General features: G+C 34.2%; 1 protein-coding gene and 1 non-coding gene across 2 annotated transcripts in view; one reads left to right on the top strand and one right to left on the bottom strand.

The window, feature by feature from the left end:
* BRIP1 (BRCA1 interacting protein C-terminal helicase 1) overlaps nt 1-5,495 on the bottom strand; it is a 189,633-nt gene that overhangs the window by 52,104 nt on the left and 132,034 nt on the right. The window lies entirely within an intron of this gene.
* On the top strand, nt 2,694-2,800 carry LOC111727121. Its single transcript, XR_002774749.1, has one exon. It is a non-coding gene; the product is annotated as a U6 spliceosomal RNA (small nuclear RNA).

Raw genomic sequence — 5,495 nt, 5'->3', positions numbered from 1 at the left:
AGAGAGAGAGAGAGAGATCCACCTTTAAAATGTATTATCTTAATAAATTATTCTAATCATTGTAAGAGCACTTCTGATAATGATTAGTACTATCAAATTTTATTAAACCAATTACAAAATCTAACATACCACTTCAACATTTTTAAAGTATAAAAATTTTCAGCTACATGCCATGGTTTTATAAAGTTTTCTCAGAGAAGTAAAGGAACAATACCCATGAGGGAGACTATTTCTAAATTATTAAATTATGCTAAAGAATGCAAATAAAGTGCAATTTAAAAATCTAAAAATTGTACCTTATCATGTCCCACAAACTATGTAACTATGTCCGTGTTGCCAATTTGAGATGTGAATGCCTGAATTATAAAGCTGAATATTTCATAGCTGTTAGATCATAGTAATTGGCCAAAGAATTTGCTTTAGATATCCATTTAAAAGACAGCCTTGTTATACTGTGACTTAATTGCATTAAAAAAACAACTTTTATTTTAGTTATACTTTTTCATTGACATCTAGTCATATAAAACCTTGGTTCACTCTCATGCTCCTCAAATAGTTTGGTTTAGTGCACAGAAAGTTTTCTTTTAACTATTATACGATTAAGTATGTCCTTATGAATGATCAGAAGCATCTGGGAAAGGTGGAAGTGAAAAAAATCCTCACTGGGAAAGTCAGCTTAATGTTGCCCTTCAGAGTGGCCCATTATCAACATTTCATAGTGGGTTTCTTTATTTTCAGGTCCCTGAGGTATATGCAATAAATTATGACTTGAACTAAACAAGTCACACTTGGCTCCAAAATGAAATTTTCCTACCTCTACTTTCTAGTCCCTAAGGTGGGAAGAGGAAATCCTGGTCACAGCCAAAGAAGTTATATTTTTGGCTCTAACATACATTTTCCTGCTTCTCAAAAAGCCAAACTTTGCTATTGAGACTGCAAAATGTTAAGTTAGTATTTTAAATGGTATTTTAATTTTTACTTCCATAATCTTTCTCAAATTTAAGGAAAAAAATTAATATCATAAAATTTAATGTCATTGCCTTCTTTTTCTCATTCAAATCACTTTTCTAACTCAGAACAATGATCTTAACTTTTTTTTTATTAAATCATGGCTGTGTAACATTAATGGAATTATGGGGTACAATGTGCTGGTTTTATATACAGTTTGAAACACTTTCATCAAACTGAAGATCAGCCATCACTGCATTGATCTTAACTTTTTAAATATGAATTCAAATGAAGTAGAGAAGATAATATGAAAACTAGTTGTTTCTATAAGATAAAATACTTATATTTTTCATTTATAAATAAATTCTACTTATTTCTGCATGACAGACTGAGCATGAATGTAAAAGAAAACTATAAAGTTCAAAAATAAAAAAAAATAAAACCATAAAGTCCTAATTTAATGCCCTGTAATTTGAAGCATAGTTTTAGTTATAGAAGAGTCATTTACAGAAATTACGTAGTTTATTATCTCCCTTAACAAAGCTCAAGAGTATGGCGGATAACCCTAAGGTGACACACAGAAGAGTCATAGCTTTATAATGCTCTCCCCTTGAGGGCAGAACCTATGACTTGCTTTTAACCAATAGCATATGGTAAGCTATATGGTTATGGGACAGTTACTCCCTTGATTAAGTTATATTATAGCCAAAGGTGATGAGAAGTTACTCCTGTAATTTAATTTTTCAAATTTAAATTTTATTTTTATTTTCTTTCCATAATTTTATTAAGTTGTATAAGACTCTGTCTCAGCTGAATGGAGGTAGAGAGTCCTAATGGCCTTGAAGAAATAAACTGCCATGTTGTAAAATTAGAAAGAACCTCAGTCCTACAACCACAAAGAACTGAATTCTGCCAACACCCTGAATGAGCTTGGAAGAGGACCCGAAGCTCCGGATGAGAACACAAGCCTAACCAGCACCTTGGCTGTAGTCTTGTGGAACCCTAAGCTAAAGACCCTACTAAGACTCCTGACCCAGGGAAACTGAGATAATAAATATATGTTGTTTTAAGTTGCTATTTGTTACATGGAGACAGAAACCTAATACCAATAGTGACAGCCAGTATACTCACTGTAAGATGCTCCATTTATTATGCTCTGTATGTATTCAAGTATTAGGTGCGATTGATTGAGCACTTCCTCCTACAAATCCTTTAATGATTCATGACTATAACAGCACATTGTATTGCCTCCTTATGAGTCATATTAATGTTTACTACCATCCTGTTCATTATTATCTAATCTAATTAATCTATCCGATCTAATGACTCCACCTAATCTAATTACTATCATTTCTGTGCCTGGAAGTCTTTAGGAATGGAGGGTGGTGGTTATTTCCTGAAACAACAAAACCAAATACAATTTTGGGGCTAATGCAGTGGCTCATGCCTGTAATCCTAGCACTTTGGGAGGCTGAGGTGGGTGGATCATCTCAGCTTAAGAGTTCAAGACCAGCCTGAGCAAGAGTGAGATCCCATCTTTACTAAAAACAGAAAAACTGGCCAGATGTAGTGGTGTATGCCTGTTGTTCCAGCTACTTGGGAGGCTGAGGCAAGAAGGTCATTCAAGCCAAAAGTTTGAGGTTGCTGTGAGCTATAATACCACAGCACTCTACACTGAAGCAATGGAGTGAGACTCTGTCTCAAAAAAATAAAAACACAAATACAATTTTAATAACTTCTATTAAGTGCTTGCTTCAGTAGCACATATACTAAAACTGGAACGATACAGAGAAGATTAGCAGGGCCCCTGCACAAGGATGACCTAAAAATTCATGATGTGTCCCATATTTTAAAAATAAATAAATACTTCTAATAAATCTCCACTCAATCATTAATTAAAATATTTATTGCTATGTTAACCAGTTTGATGGAAGTGTTTCGGATTGTGTGTGAAAACCCCACACTGTACCCGAGAAGTGCATTAATGTATATAGTTACCATTCAATTAAAAAAAAATTTAAAAAAAAATTTATTGAACACTACATTCAATATTTTAATTGCAAAGACAGAAAGATGCTTAAGAAATTATTCAAGGCATATCATCTAACATTATAAAACATATTTACTATGTAGAAGCACTAAATATGTCCTTTAGGAAGCAATAAAGGACACTGGGAAAGGTTTCTACATAGGTAATATTATTATACTTTTGAATTGTAACTCCCTTTCACCCTATGATTTAAAAGGCGAATGCATAAAGCAATAATTACAAATTATGTTAATGGACACATAATGAATAAAGATACAATCAGTGACAATAATATAAAAGGGGAGAATTAAGATGATTGTTACAATTCCCAGTGTATACACTAACAAAATAACTAAACAATATACATAAAAGGAAAGAAAAAGAGAATCAAAATAGTATACTATGCAGCAAACACAAAAAAGGTAACAATGAAGGAATTGAGGAACAAAAAGCACATGACTCACAGAAAATAAACAGCTAAATGGCTGGAATAAGTCTTTCTCTGTCAGTAATTACTTTAAATGTACAGGGCTTAAACCCTCTTCACTTGAAAGCCAGAGATTGGTGAAATGAATTTCAAAATATCTGAGCCAACTATATGCCATTAATAAAAGACTCACTTTATTTTTTATTTATTTATTTATTTATTTTGAGACAGAGCCTCAAGTTGTCGCCCTGGGTAGAGTGCCATGGCATCACAGTTCATAGCAACCTCCAACTCTTGGGCTTGATCAAGCGATTCTCCTGCCTCTGCCTCCCAAGTAGCTGGGACCACAGGCACCCGCCACAACACCTGGCTATTTTTTGGTTGCAGCCATCATTATTGTTTGGCAGGCTCACGCTGGATTTGAACCCTCCAGCTCAGGTGTATGTGGCTGGCACCTTAGCTGCTTGAGCCACAGGCACCGAGCTTAAAAGATTCACTTTAAATATAAGGAATTGAACTTCCTACCTCATACCATATAGAAAAATTTACTCAAAATGCATCAGATACCTAAATTAAAGAGTTAAAAATATTAATATAAAACTCTTCAAAGAAAACATTAAGGGCAAATTTGCATGATCTTGGATTTGCCAATGGTTTGTTTTCTAAATGACACCAAAAGCACAGGCAACACACAAAAAAGTAAATTGGACTTCCTTAAAATGTGAAACTTTTATATTTTTTATATCCCACACAGATATAAAAATAAATATTTTCAACAACTTGTTTAACCACTTAAAAATATTTTAAGAAACCATCCACAAAGATGCTCTGATTTATTTCAGGTATTTCAGGTAATGATTGCTATCTTCTTAGTATTTACTGCATGGCCAGACTCTCAAAACTTATAAACATGAGTCTAATGAATGGATCTATAACAAATATTCTTAGCTATACATAAAATGCCAGGGCTTGAGGATCCTTTTTGGAGTCATGATTCTAAGTCCTTTCCCATATGTGGTGGGAAATATTCCCTTTCAACCCAACCTCATAACTTTGAGATTATGCATGGGACGTACTTTGGGCAAAAGGAGATGAGCAGATGAGATACAAATAGATATGTGAAAAGTGCACAAACCTGCCCTCTTGTACTTCTGCCACTACAATGATAACATGTTTTGACTAATCTGTTGGTCTATGGAGAATGAGATACTTATAGAGCAGAGCTGACCTAGCTGAGCCCAACCTAGATTAGCCAACCAGGGTGACTGAGCCCAGCTAAAATGAACAGACCTGCCCAACCAAGCCCAAGCCTAGATCACTTGCCACCCAATCACACCACAGATGTGTGACCTGTAATAAATGAGTGTTGTTTTAAGTAATTAAGTCTTAGAATTGTTATACAGGATGAACTAATCCAGACATATGGCAACAAGAAACACATTTCTCTTACATCTGGTACTCCGAGTAAAGAATTTCCCTCTTTCCTATCCTTTTCCCCTGCAGTTTGATCTATTCTTGGGTCGATCCTACTTGATCTTTTCAGGAACCACTTGGGAAAGTCCTTAAGAATCACCTTCCTCCCCTCTACCCAGAACTCACTGATGGCTTCTGCTGTTATACACACTCGAGCCACTGGGATTCAGATCAACAGAACCGTTACAAGTAGGATCATGACTAGAAAGTGTCAGAGTAAGAAAGGTTGAGATGTTACCTAGGAAGAATTTATCCTGAGGAAAAAAGCATTAAGAATCTAAGGTTGGAATAATAACTATGGCCAGAATCATAGTTGTTGGTGTGAAGGTGGGGAAAAAAAAGAAGGTAAATAAAATGTTCTTTCTTCACAAAATTTTTTTAAGAATTTTTGAAATAATAACAAAGGATAACATAAAACTTCCTATATCCTCCTATTTTTTATTAAAAATTATGGAAAAAATTAAAGGTCCTTTTGATAACTAATCCCAATATCATTTACTTCTTTTCTATTGTAATCAGTATTCTGGGTTTGATATGAATCCTTTCAGGCCTTGCTACTTTGTTTAGTACAACCCAGTGTTATCCATAATGTTTATCTTCTTTTTTTTTTTTTTTTTT

The sequence above is a fragment of the Otolemur garnettii genome, unplaced genomic scaffold (genome assembly GCF_000181295.1).
Source record: "Otolemur garnettii isolate 467f Iridium unplaced genomic scaffold, OtoGar3 scaffold00094, whole genome shotgun sequence".
NCBI lineage: Eukaryota > Metazoa > Chordata > Mammalia > Primates > Galagidae > Otolemur > Otolemur garnettii.
Note: the sequence above shows the minus strand (reverse complement) of the source record. Positions and strands in the feature narration are given on the sequence as shown.